Source organism: Lycorma delicatula, chromosome 10 (assembly GCF_047948215.1).
Source record: "Lycorma delicatula isolate Av1 chromosome 10, ASM4794821v1, whole genome shotgun sequence".
NCBI classification, from domain to species: Eukaryota; Metazoa; Arthropoda; class Insecta; order Hemiptera; family Fulgoridae; genus Lycorma; species Lycorma delicatula.
In genome coordinates, this window is record NC_134464.1 from 94,381,594 (window position 1) to 94,401,247 (window position 19,654).

Here is a 19,654-nt window from a genome sequence, read left to right on the forward strand (position 1 = left end):
TGTTTCCCAGTCTATTCTTGATGGACGTGGATCGAGACATAAATATAGCGGGATGCAAAAATTTGTAGCCTAAAATATCGATTTTTTTATAACCACCGAGACCGCTATTAGGTATTGCTTAAGAGGATGAGACAATTTTTGTGTGAAAATGCCATGCCTGACCGGGATTAGAACCCGGGACCTCCGGATGAAAGGCCGAGACACCACCACTCGCCCCGCGGTGGCCGGCAAAATATCGATATTACTATGCGCACTACAAATATTAATTTCATTATTACTTACATAAAGTTAATATTAACTAATAATAATTTATCCACGCTATCGTAATGAAAAATACGATAGTGTATTTACTTAATATTCAAATAACGAAAAATAAAGTTTAATATGCTAATCGTTGTAATTTACGTAAATTCCCGATCGTTTAAATCTAAACCTTGATGAAAGTAAACGGTTTCCTTTTAGAATCGATAAAGCTAAGTATGCAGTCAGAGTAATTTTTTGTAGTTTCTGATACCGATACGTTTATCGTTAAGTATTGCCGATTTAACTGAGATTTATTAAGTTAAAAAAATTTATTAACGCCAATTCAAACTTAGTACGAAACGGATTTTTTTCTGACAACAAGCTTAAACGTATAACAATAATCATGTTGTTCTTTTACAAGCAATACATTTATTTTTAAGCATTATTAATCATTTTTAAATTATTTTTCCACTACTCCCAAATAAAAATGGCTAAAAGATGATTTAAAAAAAAAAATAAATAATATATTATTTCATAGCTATCAACTAATTATTTCATTAAAAATTTATATATTATCCAAATTCTTGGTAGATAAAGAAGTATTTCTATATACGAAGAGTTCCACAACAACAATTCATTCGTAATTAAAAATGTACCCTACTTTTAACATTATCAATATATGTTCTACGAATATATATATATATATATATATATATATATATATATCTTTGTCAATTACGACAGGTATTTTATTAAGATAATTATCGTGTATATATAAATTTGTACAAATCAAAACAACTAATGTAAGATGTTAAAAACAAATTAATATTTTATATAATACAAACAAACGTTCAAATAGTTAAGCTGTCTGTTTACAACCTGATAATTATTCAAACATAAATTAATAAAAATAATTTTGTTATTTATTTTATCGTACATTTAAACAATACATTTACCGATAATATGTATTATGTAACGATGCAAAACCGGTTATCTTATTCAATTCAACGACGCAATTATAATTTAATTTTTTAAAAAAACCTAATGTTAATTGATCCTAGTCAAGATCAAAGTACTTAGAGGTTACTTCCGTAATACATAAGAACCGGTGAAAATAATAATATTGAACTTGTGCGATGGATTAAACTACAAAATTCAACGATAACGTTACATAATTCCGATACAAAGTTATTCAAAGTTTATTTAAACCAAAAATATTATGTAAATAAAAGAAAGGACTCTTAAATCGACTTAAATTATATTTTAATATTTCGCTGCAGTATCTTACTGAGTAAAGGCCGTATTTATTTTTTAATAAATTATTTCACGATAGAATAAAAAAACTATCTGTCAAAATAAATGACGTTCACCACACAGTATACAGATAATCCCATACGGTAAAATTATATTTTGCACGGTTAAATATTATCGATGGATACGATATATCCTGACCCAAAAATCTACCGTTAGCTCGCTGGTGAATGAAACGGAAAAATTTTTTTTTTACATATATATTCACATACGTATTTATTCTCGCTATTTTTGACAATTAATCGGTGCACCTCGGAGCAGTTGTAGGTCAAAATTGCCGCTGTCGCGAGCAACAGTTTTTATGCGGTATATGATTAAAGGTTTTGTGTTTATACGACTCGATTAAACATAAAGTACTGTCACAGCGATCTAACTTGTGCTTTTGTATTTTTGTTTCGTTAATAAATATTTGTCTTTTTCGAATATTCGTGTGAGGCGCGGGATCCCGCTATCGAGTCGAGTCGAATTAAAGTCATCGATGGAAAGGTCTACCGAGATATTTGCATCGGTGGAGTCCTGACAGAGGCCCGGCTGATGACTACGATAAGTAATCGGTGTCTGAGGGTCAAAAGACGAACTCCAGGAAAGCTCATCAGAGCTTGGAACGGAATTTGTGGTGTGGTGACCGGTATCATCACAAGGTTGTCTTCCTCCTTCTTGACGTTGGCTATATTATATTTAGAGTGAAACGTATTTCATATCAAGTCGACTAACCGTCTAGTTAGTAATGGTACTTAGCGACATACATTTTGAATTGTATAATTAATTAAAACGATCACGTTAAAGTTTTTCACAATAAAAATGAGTAGTTTGACGTAATGATAAATTTTTTCGTCAGACATAGTCCCTTTCTATGAAAGTACTGATGTTTACTGTATCGATAATGTCACTGATAAGCAAAATAAATATGGCATTATGGCTTAATATTTTGGAATGATATTGAAAGAAAATTAAAAACGATGTACTGATGTCAACATCATATTTTTCTCAATGAAAAATATCATTCGCTTATTTTTTTTATAAGTCTACATTAAACGGTTATTATTCTTGAAAACAGTAAACATATTTTCAGAAGGTACATGTGAAAAATAAGGGAACTTAAAACCGTTACGGTTAAGTCATACAACAAACAAAACAAATATGAAAACACAATTATAAAATATTACTGGAGCCTGAAAAATTGTAATTTTCCAAAATAAAGGTGTCTATCAAAGTTAAGCGTAATATTTTGAATTCGACTTTAACAAAATTTTGTGTAAGGGAAAAGGAATTTTTGTTGAACACAGTTTTCTTTTTAAAAACAGCTCGTTTCCATCAATCTATCATGAAACAAAGAATAGTAATTCACAGAGAAAATTACTAAAAATTGATAAAAAAAGAAAGTTTTATTTAATATTTTCCAGGCTTAATCCCTGTTCAGACATCGGTGAATTATTCATCCTATTTTTATGGTCCCTTACTTAATAAGTCCACCTAAAAATCAAAGTTTTTCCCCACATTCATAATTTTGGGCACTAAGGTGCGCAATAGAAAGACCGTTTCATTGTAACAAAAATTATTCTGAAAACTTTATAAATATTTTTTTATTTCTCTTAAACTACGTACCTTTTTCTGTATAATCGCCACATGACATTTATCGTAGCGATACACCAGTCTCAATATACCCTCGTCGTATTCTTCTGCCGCCAGTCCATTTAGCTGCTGATTAACCGCATTTTTAAGTTCGTCAGTCGCAAATTACTTACCGCTCAAAAATTCTTTCAATTTCCCAAACAAATGGTAATAAGAACCCGGACTATATGGCGGGTGATCCGTAAATTTCCGATCCAAATGTTCTCAGTAAATCACGGGTCGGACCCGCAACATGAGGACGTGCATTGTAATGCAGCAGGACGACGCCGTCAGTCAGCCACCTAGATCGCCGATTTTGAATGGCGCGCCGTAACTTACGCAGAGTTTCGCAGTAGGCTTCTGCATTTATAGTCGTCCCACGTGGCGTGAAATCGATCGGTAGTACGCCAACCGATCCCAAAAGACTTTGGCTACCAATTTGCATACAAACGGCTGTGGCTCGACCTTTGTCGGTCTGGTTGGTGATTCGGGATGACGCCATTCACTTGACTGCCGTTTTCTCTCTTACGTGTAATACGAAACCCGTGTTTCACCACCGGTAACAATTGAATTAAAAACGTATCACCATTTTCTGGCGGCACCCGACGCGCACAAAACCTTCTAAAGCCTAAACGGTCACGAAAAGTGCGACCGACAACAGCTCTTAAAACATCAAGCAAGAGAAGGTCCAGGACGGAAATCGTTGAGCGACGATCTTTCCAGATTTCATCATCGACGCTTTCACTAAGTCCTCTGTGATTATCGAGGGCCTCCCCGAACGTTTTTCATCGTGCACATTAATTCTGTTATTTCTAAACCTTTCACACCGTTTTCGGAAATTTCTTTCATTCATCGCATTATCACCGTACACCGCCAATGAATTTCAACCGGCTTAAGGTTTTGACGGTTTAAAAAACGTATGACTCCACGTATTACACAGTCGGCAGCAAATCGATTTTCCTATTCAGTTTATAACGTAATAACTCACACGTAATCAAAGGTAATACAACGCGACAACTTACAGACAACATTGCAGTGTGTACATTACTGTGGGCATGAACGACACAGGTTCGCCAACCTTAAGGAGAGAAATTTCTCAGCGGTCTTTACTTTACGAGAGATATCCCTCGTAAAAACGAATTAAAATATTCATCGTTTACTCCTTTTTTGTTTTACATTAACGGCTTATATTTTACGACTTGGGTGAATTTCATCAAAGATATAATAAATACGGTAAACTAGTTTATAGTAAAATGTTGAATATCTATTTATATTCGTTAACTTATTTTGAAACAAGAAAACCTAAGGAAATAGAAATCAGTTCTTACTTATCTATTCTACCGCTTTCGGAAAACTAACATAACATGCTACAAAATAAAACGGGTTGTATAATTAATATTTGTTTAATTCGGTTAAAAATAAGTTTTAATTTTAGTACTATCTACCTGCGTAACTATTACGTAATATTTCATATAAATAATTTAAATATGAAAAAAGATAACTTATACATCACGACTGAACTATTAAAAACTAGTTTAAAAAATTCTGATGTGGACATCGCATGACTACGTCTGTTAAATTAAATATACACATTTTTAAAAGTACGTAAAATGTTAATCGATTATAAACTTCTGATTTTTTCATACCTTTTTCTATCGATACAATAGAATAATTATTTACTCTAAAACCTTTTTACAATCACGGGTTAATAATTATTAATCATTATATTTAAATCATAAAAAAAAGTTAAAAAAAAATGATATGAAATCTGATTTGAAGCGATTTTGTTTCAACCCTTAATAACTACACCTTATGAAAAAAAAAATTGTTAAAATTATAGATGTAGTTCAAAATCATGTAAACGTGTACAATAAACATTCTTCCATATTCTGAAACGTAATTTATGACGTGTTACAACACTGCAACCCTTATAATCCACCCTAATGACGAAAAAAAATTAGTTTTCAACCGATTAAAATGCTTTAATTGTACATTTACAATGGATTACAAAATGTTTTACAGTTGTTAATGTAATTTATAATTTATTGCAACGTCCCAAACCTTATAAACAGGCCTAGTGATTAAAATTATTAACAATGTGTATGTTATTTGTGATGGAAATTATCTCGATATCATAAACGTGCAACATTGTTATTAATAATTAATGCATACTTGCATCTGCAATTACATCTCTTAAATATCCGATTCAAAAATAGTGTGTATAGGTGAATTCTGAAAATATGAAACGTATATAACAGTTACCAAAAAATACGTGCGTATAACCTTAAAAAATACATTAAAGAATTTGTAACGAATTTTATTTAATACTGTGCATTTAATAATGAAGTACCTCAGAGGGCGTTTTTAAAGTTAACCAAATAAAAAATTCGTTTAAAAATATTCAGCATTAAAATTAAAATTAATGAATTTATTTAAAATAATTCATATTTTTCATTTTATCATAAAAATTGAATTTCTGCTCGTGTATTAAACGATGAATTTAATGATGAAACGTGAATTTGATATACTTACAATTTTATTAATAAAAAAATAATAACTTTATTTCAATAATTTTTAAAAGGTAATATTAACGAAGCGCACCGCGTGTTTATTCTTTCGGTTTTGGAAATGCATTGACTATACCGTATAAAAGAGATATACTCTCACGTATATACGTGTACAACACACAAAGTTCTATCATCCATCAGCAGGTGTTCGCCTACGTCTTGCTCTATTACTTTTCTTTCCTACCTGTACTTTCATCTATATATAAATATGTAAATATGTATATATATATATACATATATATATATATGTTTACATATGTAAATATGTAAACATGTATATATATATATATATACACATACACATTCAACGATAACTTCCTTACTTTTTAAGGTATCCGATCGGTCAAAAAACCATTTTGCAGGGAATTTCAAGGGCTATAAGACATGTAAAGTTCAGATTCCTTGAGCCCTTCATTTTTGAGTTTAAACTGCTTAGGGAAGGTGGTCTTCGCACTGAAATGCAAACTTCTAACGGTGATATCTCAATCGATTTTTATTCTACAGAAATAAAAAAAACAAAATTTTCAGTACAAAAAAATAAAATAAATAAATTTCTGCACTGTAGCATTTTTTACGTACTTTCTTTTGAATTATTGTGAAAAAAGGAAATTTTTTAAGAAATTTCAAAAACGTTTTGAAATTAGAATAACCTTTTTTCAAATCTAGGCGTTGCAAACCCGCCAAACCTCTAGAATATATTTTTAGTACTTAAATAAAGTAAATTGTAAAAGGATTACGTTCAATTTTAATTCTTGCGGAAAAGTCATTAGTTTCATTGCTAATTTTTCCTCCGAAAAAGCGAGACAACCGTTTTATTTCCGTCATAACTCCGTTAGTTTTTATGCTAATGACTTTTACCGACGCAAATTGTAAGGTCTTTTCAAGTGTTTTGATAAATATTTTCTAAGTTTTCTTTGAAATATTTTCCGTTTTTCCATTATTTAACGTTGAAAAGTTCAACTTCAGTTTTCGGTGAACAAAAAGTTACTTTCAACGAAACATACTCGTAACTCGATTCGTATTGCATCTACAGAAATAAAAAAAACAGTCTCTTTGTGAATTTGTAAGCTTTATTTTTGCTAAATAATGTTTTCAATAAAACGTAAGGTTTTTGAGTTATTCGTGAAAAATTGTTCAATAGCGGATGAAAAATCAACATTTTCAATCACGAATAACTCAAAAAGTATTGACTCTACAAAAAATTATTATAGAACATTTTTTGCTTAGGAGTTATTCCCCCGTTGATTTCTGCTGTTATTTGGAATGTAATAATTTCCACCACCGAGAACGGGGTGGCATCTACCCCTAGAGTAAAAGCACACTATATAACTTTTGTTCCTTCAGCTATTCTCTAATTATTGTCCAAATTTCACGTCAATCGGTTTTGTCCGAAAGAATTCTGAGCGAAAACCCGTCAAACACTGGAACCGATGAAAATAAGTACCGCTTATGTTATACGGTTGAAAAGCTCTCAATGAGGGCTTATTACTGCGGTTAAGAAAAGGTTCAAAATCTTTTTTTTTGGATTTTGGGCTTTTTTTAACGCTTTTGGTTCAGTCGATTGCAATCAAAGGGGGAGGTGCACAACTAGATGTTACAACAGTCCTAAATCCAAAATTTCAACATAATATGACATCGTTTTTTAATTATGCAAGATACATACGTACAGACGTCACGCCGAAACTAGTCAAAATGGACATTTCCGTTGAAATTTAATAACCGAAACTTTTCGCGATCACAATACTTCCTTTACTTTATACAAGGAAGTAAAAAGTTATATTTAAATTTATTGTGTTTTCCTCTAAACCTCTTAGGGTGAAGGTAATAAATTTGACACGGTTTACGTTTTCGTATTTTAGTACACTTGTGACTTCAAAACCGTGGCATAGATTTTCAATAAATATAACGAATCAATTGATACTTTTAATCCGGTGAGTGAATGTGCATAACTCACGATTATTTTTTTTAGCCTCTGGGACCACAGCTAAATATTGCTTCAGAGGATGAGATAAAACTATAATTTCGTAGCTTGTGAAAATGCTATGCCTGACCTAGATTCAAACCCGGAACCTTCGGATGAAAGGCCGAGACGCTACCACTCGCACCACGGAGGCCGGCATAATTCATGAATTGTAAAAATAAAACTATGAATTGAGTACTCCATAAAAAACACAAAAAACAAAATTACTAGAAACGGTTTGAGTGCTAAATAAAATTTTATAAAAACCTATTACGTAAAATGTATTTTCCTATACTCACATACAAAATTATTGTAAAGTCATACGACAAAATTTTTCTGCTTTGTAGGAATGACATTTGAATTTGTAAAAGATATTTTAATTAGGGTAACTTTACTCTGCACTATTTTATCACTGCTAGATCACGCCTCCGGGCAACAGTAGGCGTGGCACAAGCAGTTTGTTTAGTCCGAGCAGCAATGCCTTTTTTTCGGTAGTTGCTTTTATACGGATTTGAATAAAAGATCGTGGATGCCGATGCTCTTTGGTGGTAGGGTTTCAGTTAACCACACTTCTCAGGAATGGCCGACCTGAGACCGTACAAGACTACACTTCATTCACATTCAAACATATCATCCTCATTCATCCTCTGAAGTAATACCTTACGGAGGTTCCGAAGACTAAACAGAAAAAGAGAGTAATGTCTTTTACGCAAGAACAACGAGTCTATACGGTTGTGAGTTACTGCGAATCGAAATCGTACGCGAAGTGTCAAGATTTTTTAAATGCTTTTCCAGATGCTAATGTGTCAAACAAATCCACTACATCCCGTTTTTTTTTAATCGTTTTCGGGATACAGGTAGTGTACACGACCGTAAGCGTACCGGCCGTCCAAGTTTTTTAACTGAGGACAGTCTGCAAACTATAAATGAAACGCTTCTTCGTTCTCCAAAACAAGTCTCTTCAAAATTGTTCTCTTCAGAATCGTCCCGTCTATCTTTTTTTTTCGGAGACCATCACAACCGAACGATATCAAGAAATACTCATGCAGCTTATAGCTTTGCTACATGCTGATGAACGTGACTGTTGGCTGCTAGCAGACGGACAGTAGTACGCAATTTCTTCGATGACGATAATTTTTCGTGGTCTGGCCTCCTCGTTCACCGGACCCGATTTTTATTTGCGGGGCTTTTTGAAAGATAATGTGTATTCAAATAACCCGCATAAACTAGACGAACTTAAAAAAGAAAATTGAGGACTGTATATCAAATATCACTGCTGCTACAGTGAAAACGGTTGCAAACAATGTAAGAAAACGCGTTGATGCATGTATTGAAAATCTCGGTGGATATTTCCAGCAGTTATTATAAACTTGTAAGTATTACTATTGTAAATGTTATATTATTTTGTAAATTAATAAAAAATATCTGATGTTGACACCACATGACTTCCTTGTACGCTTATTAAATTTCATATACACATTTTTTAAAGTACATAAAAAAGTAACATAAAATTTAATTATATAAAATTTTATTTCATTAATAACTTCTGATTTTTTCTTTTTTTGTTATTATTGAATTATTATTTATTGTATTTTTTTTTTACAATCGGAGGTTAATAATTAATTATTAATAAATCAATATATTTAAATTTAAAAAAAAAAGAAGTTAAAAAGGAAAGGAAATGAAATCTGATTCACCAACTCGTCCCGTTATTACAATGAAACTGTCAATACAGAAGACAAACTTCCTGTGGAAAGTTACTTTGAAGCGAACTTTTAATTGTACGAACATTCGGTAAGACACATTTACGCACGAACACCGATACCCTTATAATTTCTTCTGATCTTGTTGATCATAACAGCAAGTAAATTACTCAAGCGTTTTTTTTCTGGAAAAACGATTTTCGCGTCAAACCTAAAATCAGTACCTGTAAAAGAGTACCGATTCACCGTTTACAAGTTTTGCTAATAATCAGGAAACGAAAATGTTACGGTAATAGTAAGAAAAAAGAACGACAAACCTAATACCCATCCGTCGATGGATTTGTCAAACAAAGCAGGACCAGTCCTTGAGACTGACAAAACTAAAGACGCACAGCCACATGATTACTGTATGGAAATTCTCCGGAAGGCTCCAAGAATTCTCATCTAATAGGATATGGATGATCATCGGAAGACTGAAATGAAATCTACAGTGTTTTCAATTAATGCAAGTTCCCCTGGCCTTTCTAAAATCGAAGCCCCGACTAAGCAACGAGAAAGTCTGAGAGGATTTTAATGACAAATTTTACTGCAAACGAATCATGGAAGACGCCGGATAATCAATAAAAAGAAAGATTTCGTATATAGTTTCTTTTTGTTTATGAGGACACTGGAATACCCAAAGCTAAGTTTTTAAAGGAAAAATTACTGGTCTCTTTACGACCTACAAAGGCATAATTGGCCTATCTATTTTACTCAAGAATAATGAAATATACGCAAAAAAAATGGATAATTAAATATCATTTTTCAATAACCGTCAATAAATACAGTAAATACCAAGTCACGTAATAAAAAAAAAAATTATCGAAAATTCTTTAGAGAAGCTGTCTGAAATCTGTACTAGAAAAACAAACAATAAATTTTGTATGTCATAACTAGAATATTAATACGCGTGCTTAGGACATTGATTATACATACTATATATATATATATATATATATATATATATATATATATATATATATATGAATAATTGTAAAATAAACAAAAAAAAATCTGACTGACTTGAAAATGAAAAAAAATTACTTTTTTGAAAATTTTTTTTAAATTCGCCATTTTGAGCTCGCCACCAAATAGAAAACAACTTATAATCCCTTAATTTGCCGCTAAATCCAAAACATTAAAATTTAAAGGCAAATTAAATTTTTTCAATACATTTATTACCCGATTTCATATTTGTCTACGTTTAATTTAACCTTTTTTTTGTTTAAAAATATTTATTCCCTAAAAAACATCCGATCGCAAGAAACGTAAAGAAAGAAACTTGATTTTTGATAAAAATACGATAAAGAATGCAAAGAAATGAGTAGTAAAGAAACTAATATAGGGAGCGTAACTTTTTTGTTAGCCTCCGGGACTTCCGTTAGTTACTGCTTCAGAGGATGAGATGAAATACCATTTTTGTTGCGTGTGAAAGTGCCATATCTGACCGGGATTCAAATCCGGGACCCTCGGATGAAAGGAGGAGACACTACCACTCGCGCCACGAACGCCTAAGATTCTTTAGAACACAGGTATATTTTAAGTTAAATTTATCCACGTATACCAAATATATATATAATATGTATTATATATATAATATAATATGTATATATATATATATATATACATATACAGAGTGTTTCACGAGGAATCTGCATGAATTTTCAAATGTATTCCGCTTATCTGAACGATGAAAAAAGTTCATCGGTCTGAAAACGCTTCGTTAGAGGGTTACGGCTAGCGAAAGATTACGCCTGGGTTTTTGCTCACCCACAGAAATGAGGTCGTACTGAAATTTTTTGGAAGTTAAGCTAAAGGCGAAATTAATCAATTAAGTAAGTCGACAGCTGTATCTCCTTTAGTTTTTAAGATATCTGACTTAAAACCCAAAATTAGGGGTCCAAAAAATAACTTTTTAATGTTTACCTTAAAATAACTTTCTTAAATAAGTAATAAATGCATATACGTTTTCTACAAAACTTATAGAGAATTTAATTTTTAAAAAAGCGATGTAATCAACGTCTAAGAACACTGAACACGATATTTTCAAATTTGTTTTTGTCGAAAACCAAGCACAACTAAACGGTTATGAAAACCAAAACAAAGATTTAAATTATAAATCTATTTCTCTCAAAATAATCTTAGCCAAACTTTCGTTTAAATATTCCGCAGTATTTTTCATTTAAATTACGTAATTTGATAAACATACAGCGAGTGTTATACATTAGCTGCTCAAAATGTCCACATCCATCGGCAATACATTCGGCCAATACACTGTGTGTATCGGCCAACGGATACAAATACAAATCTGGCCAAACATTTCTACGTGTAGATGCGGCATCGATGATATTAATTTTTTTTCAAAATTCGTTAAGGATGATGGGGGTAACTCAAAATAACCAATTTTGTTTTTCTCTTCTAAGGCGTTGTAGAGAAAACTTTTAATAAATCAACTTTTGGTATCTACAATGCAAGTATAAAGATAAAAAATTTTTTTTTTCAAAAAATCAATCCCCTCTCTTAAAATCAAAATAAGTATTTTTTGTTCTTTTTTATATCTCTTTGATTTAAATATCTTTCAAACCTTTTTCTGAAAGTTTATCCTTCATACATAAAGCTGTGAATAAATTTACTACAATTTTTTTAAGTTGTAGATCCCAAAGCTAAAATGCAAACATTTTTGAAAATCTTTTTTTTTTAATTTTATACTTAATCGAAGGAACGGTTAAATTTAGAGAAAACTTTACGAAAGAAAATTTTCTTAAGCTTAACCTATATTTATGAATATTTAAAAAAATATCTCTCTTAAAATGGAGAATAAATTTTAAGAAAGATTTTTCTATAACAATTCATATTTGCAGATTAAGCTTAACGAAATTTTGCTTTTGTAGAGTGTATATATATATATATATATATATATATATATATATAGTATATATAGTGTATATATATACACTCTATATATACTATATACTCTATATACTGTTTTTGTTTTTGGTTCTAACTCTTTTAAGATACATTTTTAAAAGGTTTTTCTTGTACTTTAGTTTAAAAAAAAAAACACTTATTAAATTAAATTAAAAAACTTAATTAGGACTATACAGGTAGCTTTTCCAGCTATATTATATTCCAGACCCAAAATGAAAAGCAATTTTTTCATTACTTTCATAAAATATTTGTTATTATTAAGTTACAGTTTCCTGGCTACACTGGCCGAGTCATGCGATATTTTTTCAGCTATTATGATCTGTCATGATATATATCATATAAACAGAGTGTTTCTAAAACGGTGGGCTGATGAAATGGCGGTTTCTGATGTTCGTGATTACATCAGAAAATCGATATAATTTTGTGTCTGTTTTCATGTCCTCCACTTTACGTTCGATTCGATTAAATATTAATTGTTTTTACTTATCGTTAAGTATACTATTATAAATTACTTTCTGAGACGGATCATAGAGTACCACGGATGAAGATGTAAGGAGAAATTATCGGAACACTTGGAGAAGTCGGCTTCGGTGGGAAGGCAGTCGAGGGGAAATGTCAAAGAGACAAGGCCGGCAGGAGCGCCCGGTGCTGCGGTGGTTGTAAAGCGGAAGAGAGAAACGCCAACCTTCTCGAGGTAGTAAAGGATAGTGTGTCATCTGACTTCGGCTAGGAAAGGCGACGGTGAGGATCTTCAGCTTAGTGCTGAGGGAGAAACAGCGGAGAGACTCAAGAGTGAAATTGCGGAAAAAGTGCAAGGAGTGAATATGTCTGCGGGAGGCAGAGAGGTCGGCGAGTCCACGTTGCGGTCATAGATATAGATGATTTGATCACCAAACAAGAGTCACTAGAGGCTCTCCGGCGGGTTGTCGAGGTAGTGTCTATGAGGCCGGCTTTTGGAGCAACAAAAGTAGCGACGGTGGCGATACCGGCATTTAATACAGGGGCACTACTATCGAAGGGTCGACTGAACGTAGGACTGGCGGCCTGCAGGCTTTCCTTCCGATCATCCGAAGAAAGATGTTTTAGGTGTTGGGCGCCAGGATACTGGGCCGGATAGATCGAAGGTATGCTTCAACCGCACCGCAGTGATCCTGGCCATCGGAAGAAAAACTGCGCCCACGCCACGAAGTGTCCCGTTTGCGGTAAGGAGGGTTATGCTTTCGAAGGAAAGAGCTGCAGGGCGTCCTCCCACTCCTGAATATCATTCAGATGAACACCGCAAAAAGACTTTGGGAGGAATCTAGGAACGACGCTTGGGCACTGGGGTTTCTCCCTACGATTAAACCCTGGTGGAGAGAATCTACGGTGAGGTGGGTTATGAGCTGACCCAGCTCGTTACGAGGAAATGACTGTCACCTCCTCTACAAGATAAAGAAATTTCCTCTACAAGAGGAAATGACTGTTTCCTCTTGTAGAGGCCCGCGGTTGAAGATCGTCGGAGTGTGTTGTGAGCAGGGCACGCAAGGTTTCGCGATTCGTCCACGACTAGGACGTATCTAGGCTGCTGGGACAGCGATTCTGTTGAAATATACGACCGGGTTGGCATTTGTGTGCCGGTCCGAGGAATCTCCTGATGACGCCGGAGGGTAACCGAGGATGGCTGAGGGGGGCACATCTCAGCCTGGCGAATGCCTCTATGGCATGTTAGTTCCGAGGGCTTTTGAGGACTGCAGGCGAAGGCTTCGGCCTAGAAACTGCGGGGGTGGTGGGCTACCGGAATAGTCCAAGGTGGGTGCCTCTTTAACAAAAATAAAGATGTTTCCTCTTGTATCCGTTAAAGCCGCTAGTGGCTAGGAACGGATGCTGTAGCGACCGGAAACGCTACGAGGCAGGATCTTCTCCCCTCGGGGGTAATCGAGATGTTTCCTCTTGTACCTCAAGAGGTTCAGACGGACGGAGTCAGACCTGTGCGTCTACTGTGGACAGGTTGACTCCGTTGAACGTACCGTCTTCAATTGCCACCACCGGGAGCAATCGCGGGCAGAATGTTATCAGACTCTGGGACATCTAGATCCTGATAACGTTACGGACTGCATGCTCAGGTCCAGGAGGAGCCGGGCTGTGGTAGAGTGCACGATCACGGATATCATCAAGGGTAAGCTGGCGGATGGGTAGTGGGTGACGGCCGGTCTTCAGGTTGGGGCAGCGGGGGCCCACCCGGTTCGTCGCCTGCTGATGACTCCCGATGAATTTCAGATCCTGTTGCTCAGAACCCGGCAGTACGTGTATCCCGCACCCGTCCCATAGGAACCGTGTTCATGAATCGCGGCCAGGCAATTCCTACGGGAAGAACAGGGAGGTTTTTTAGAGAGTGTGAGCCCCGCACTGCCGTCAGAGCGGGCCTGACGGCGGCTGGTAGAGCTTTTCCCTCCCTCTACGGAAAAAAAAGGTTTTGTAAATCAGTATCAAATTAAGTAATAATTTTCTCACGATAATAGACCTAGTAATTACGACACAAAATTACATCGCTTTTCTGCCGTAACTCGAGTTACGATTTTACTCCAGTTAACCGATTTAAAAAAATAAAATATAATCTTGTTCAAAATAAAAGGCATAATATTTTAGCAAAAATAAATTTTGATAAAATTAATATTTACGGAGATATAACGGATTGAAAAATAAACATGGCCGCCATGTTGTAATTTGCGAAGATATTTAAGTCCTGATTGTTCGCTAATTTTAAAACTTTATTAACAATACGCTTACCAAATATTAATGTGATTTATTTATCCGAACTTGAGATATATATTTTTATATAAAAATAACAAAACAATAAGACAGTGGGAGAACGAAGGAGAAATTGTCATTTTTCTTAAGGATATTTTTTGTTTAGTTTTACAAGTAAAATCCGAAAAATTATATCCAGCCCACCGATTTAGAAACATCCAGTATATGTATAAATATGTAGGACATGTTAACGCAAAATATTCGACCAAATAGAAATAATTTAAACGACACAAAAATATCAGACATAAATCATTACGCTAGGAAATCTAATACTAACCGATTATGCCGACAAAGAAATAGTAAAATATTTTCAAACCGACGGTACTTAAATTTTATTTATAAAATATTCCACTTAAATAATCTGGAAAAACTTATGGACCCGAAATCAGATCTTTTAATTAAGACGTTAAATTCACGGTATTATTCAGCGATAAAATTGCTTAGTCATGTTGTCAATTATTTTTGAAAAATTTAAAATAAAATTAAAGAAAAGTACTTCTAGGTAATGTATTATAAATAATTTAAAAATTCTTAAAAACTACGTTTTTAATTTTGCCGAGGTATTGTTTAATTAAAATATGTTAATAATTTACTATAGAATAACTATGTAATTTTTTATAGAATTACTTTCATAATTCCATAGTAAACGTGTTTTAAAAATATTAGAATTTAAATAAAAAGTAATAATTTAAGTAAAATCTACTTTATTTTGATCGTGATTTTTTTTATATTTATTTTTTTCGTTGTTTTACAGGTATTTATTTATTTTATGATAATCGTATTTCCAAAACGTAAATCAAAAGTAAACGAATAAATCGTTTTATAAAAAATAAATTAATTAATTTCCTCTACAAAATACCATAATTATCGTTGAAACAGGTAGGTAATTTTAGCGAAAACTAAACCGTACATAGAAAAAATATACCGATCAAATTAATAATCATACCTTTTCAAACAGATTACAATAACAGGAAATGAAATAAAAAAGAGTAAAGTCATCAAAATAATCCAGAGTTCTACACATTTGAGAAATACTATGGAAGCCTTTTTAATATACAATAATCCCTTCGGCACGCCGGAATACCGCTCCAAAAAAGGGGATAAAATAGATTTCCATCTTAAAGTTAAGAAAAACTTCAAATTTATTCAATACGACAACGGTTGCACGTTTAGCATACGACAAGGTTCATCTTCTTACAATTCCAGCAACATTTTTGTCATCCCTTGCCGTAAGGTTTGGATATATCAAAACGTTTTACGTAATGTTTAGGGAACTAACGACCGCTTTAAACCGATTCGATACTGCGCCTATTAAGAGAGGTATGATTTTTTTGTCTTCGAAACCCCATTTTTTCCACCCCCAGGGCCAACGGTCGGCGATATAAAAATATTTAGATAAGTTTTAGGCCCTTATCCAAAAAATAGTAGGAACTTTATACGAATTCGATATTTTACTTACTAGGAAGTTACTTACTAAACGGTTTACTTTACTAAGAAAATTAAGCGATATTTTGGTTTTTCGAAAAAGCCCCCCATTTCCATCCCCGTGGTCCGATTTTGCCTATTAACGAACTCGACCGAGATTTTGGGTCGTTATATTTTATGTATCAATTTGAAAGTGATTGGCGTAAAATTACGGCAGTTATCGTGTCCAAAAGAAAGTTAAATATATATATATATATAAACTTTTGAACTGACGGTGGTTTTGAGATCTGGGAGATGTGAAAAGCGAAGATATGTAGAAACTTTTTGGAAGTCGAATCACGGTACTAATTACAATAGGTAATTTCCTTATCAAATCTACATAATAGGCATTTAAAATATTCTACTGATTTTTCGACGTGTAAAAAATAATTTATTTTTTGGAGATATTAGTTTCAATTAAAATATTAGCAACTTCAATTAATAATTTATTAATTACGGTAACTAATTTAAGTAAAAAATCTGAATTAATATTTTACGAGAGTATAATTATATTAATTATTACATATAAAGGGATTGAACGGATGGGGTCGGAAATAAATAATAATAAATTTATTTAATTTGTGAAAACGAATGAAAAAATGATGTCGGTTAAAAAATTCATAGTATAATTTACTTACGTAAAGTTATTCGTAGTAGTAATAATAATAAATATACTTTCACTTAGTCGTTAATGAAACTAATAGATGAGAATAAAAAAAGTCTAATTATAATAAAAAAGTAAATTAAAGATTATATTACACTGTAAAATAATAATATAAAGTAGTATTTAATATTAACGAATAAAGTTTTTGAAGGTGACACAGGCCGCAACTTAAACTTCAGTACAGTTACAGAACCATTAACTAAGACCGCTCGCAGCACACTGAACAGTGAAATTGTGAAGTCACCTAACTCACTCTTTTACAAGTTACTACAAACAAGATAGTCACGTGACTCCTTAGTTTCGCAGGATGTCGCTGTTCGTTGTATGAATATGCGGGAATGCACGGTCTAATTGGTGTTTTTAGTCGGCACATTTTTAATCTACATTGTTACATATTATATAATATTTAATTTATTATTAAGTGTTGTAAATTTAGTCGTAATAAAATCAACTTATCGAAATAAAAAAAATAATTTTTCTATTTAAATAAACGTACTGACAGAGTGAAGAGAGTTTCTGTTTCAACTTGTTCGTCGGTTAGTTTACGAATTTGTGACGCGATCGTGGACAACGTAAAATTATTTTCCTATTTTCATGAAATTTTGGAACGAGGTCGCTTATTACACATAATGACATAAATGAAATATTTTTTTCATAAAGGTTTCCGTGTGACAAAATGGCAGCTCGTATTTTTCTTTAAGGGAAAAGGGTGTTTCTGTCGCCAAGGTAGCTTAGCATTAATTACAACATAAGCAATCCGTACGGTACGGATAGAACACATGGTCTTTCTTTTATTCCTGACGTAACACATCATTTTTAATTTCTTATTGAGCGGCTGCATTTTAGATACTTAAAATTTCACATTTACTCTATCTTTAAATCTTATTTGTTTTTAACACCGCTTTTATAGTACTACTCAGCATCATGCCTTTCTCAAAAAAGTATGTAGATTTTACGAAAGAAAACATTAAAATATAAATAAGTAATTATAACTTAGTTAAAATAAGTATTTAATTATAACAATTTGTGTCGATAAAAATATAACGTTCCATCTCTTCTATCAGAACGCAATTAAATAATTATTCATTTACTCGTTTTCTAAAAAAAAAAAAGAAAAAAGAAATACATGAGGACGGACTGAAAGTTTAATTCGGTTAAATTCAGTAAAAAATGGTCGCGGTCTAATATTCAGAGAACTGGACAGTTATAAAAATACGATAACTGATTGTTCGGTTATGATTATACTGCTTTTTTGTATAATTCTTTTTTTTTACATCTCCTAACACAATTTATCACCTACCAAAAGATATAATTACATTTCTTTTTTAGATACGTATTTCTAGTTTGTATTTTTAACGATTCTTTTCGACGTTAATTATCGTAGATTGTTTGTTTAAACAAATTTAATTTGTTTCCGATAGTAAGTCCCCGGATGTACTCGTCCAAATTAAAAACTGATTTTGAACGATAAGATCTGGAAAAAATCTTACATCATCACTTCAATCTTCTTTTGTCACCGTTTTCTTTTTTCAATAAAAATGTACATTTTTAAGAAAAAATTAAGTATCCAAAAACATTTTCTACAAAATCAAAAAGTCTGAAAGTGTTATCTTTGAAAATTTCAAGATAGTAGCCGTTTAAATTATTTAGTCATTAATAGATTTTTAAATACTACTTTCAACGAATAATATTTTTAATTTTAAAATGATTACATTTGATTAACATTTCATTAAATGATTTATGTTTTTAAAATATTTTATATTAATAAAATGTTAAGTCTTTTATTTTGAACAAAATTATACTTCATTAATTCGAATCGGTTGATAAAGATTTAAAATATGGTTGAAACTATAACAAAAGGATCACAAACTTTATTTAATTTCGAAATTTGTGCCTGTTTTCAGTAATTTTTTTTATTTCCTAGTTAAATTAAAAATAATTAGTTTAATTTTTATAAGTATAAAGTGAAAAAAAACCAAAAAAAACAGGAAATCGTGGACAGAATCAAGATGAAGCGAAATGGGTCGGCATGAACATTTTTGTTTTATTTTGATTCCCTGAATCAGCCCTTAAAGTCCCTTGAAGGTTTGGTAAATTACTCTCGATAAACACTATATATTACAGTGAAATAAGTAATTAAATCCAAAAATGTCATATGAGAACGTGAAAATGAAGAACAATAAATAAACTCCACATCATTTAAGTAAGCTTACATTTTATTTTAAACGGTTGATAATCTGAACTCAAGTAAATCAACGTTCTTGTTTCCCACATTTAAATAAATTATTTTTAAGTGAAAATCCTTTATTACCTTTTGTACTTTAATTCCTTAGACGGTTAGGTTCGGTCAACTAAGTGCCCAGGGTGCTTATATAGT

General features: G+C 32.4%; 1 protein-coding gene across 6 annotated transcripts in view; it reads right to left on the reverse strand.

Moving 5' to 3' along the window:
- The window catches only part of PCB (Pyruvate carboxylase), a 225,975-nt gene that overhangs the window by 178,795 nt on the left and 27,526 nt on the right, over positions 1 to 19,654 (reverse strand). For 4 of the 6 annotated variants that reach the window (XM_075377324.1, XM_075377318.1, XM_075377323.1 and 1 more), the window contains exon 1: positions 17,252 to 17,496. The exons of the other annotated variants lie outside the window; for them this stretch is intronic. The gene's annotated coding sequence lies outside the window, so the exon portion shown is untranslated. Of the gene's footprint in view, positions 1 to 17,251; positions 17,497 to 19,654 lie in introns of those variants that run through there. 6 annotated transcript variants of the gene reach the window in all.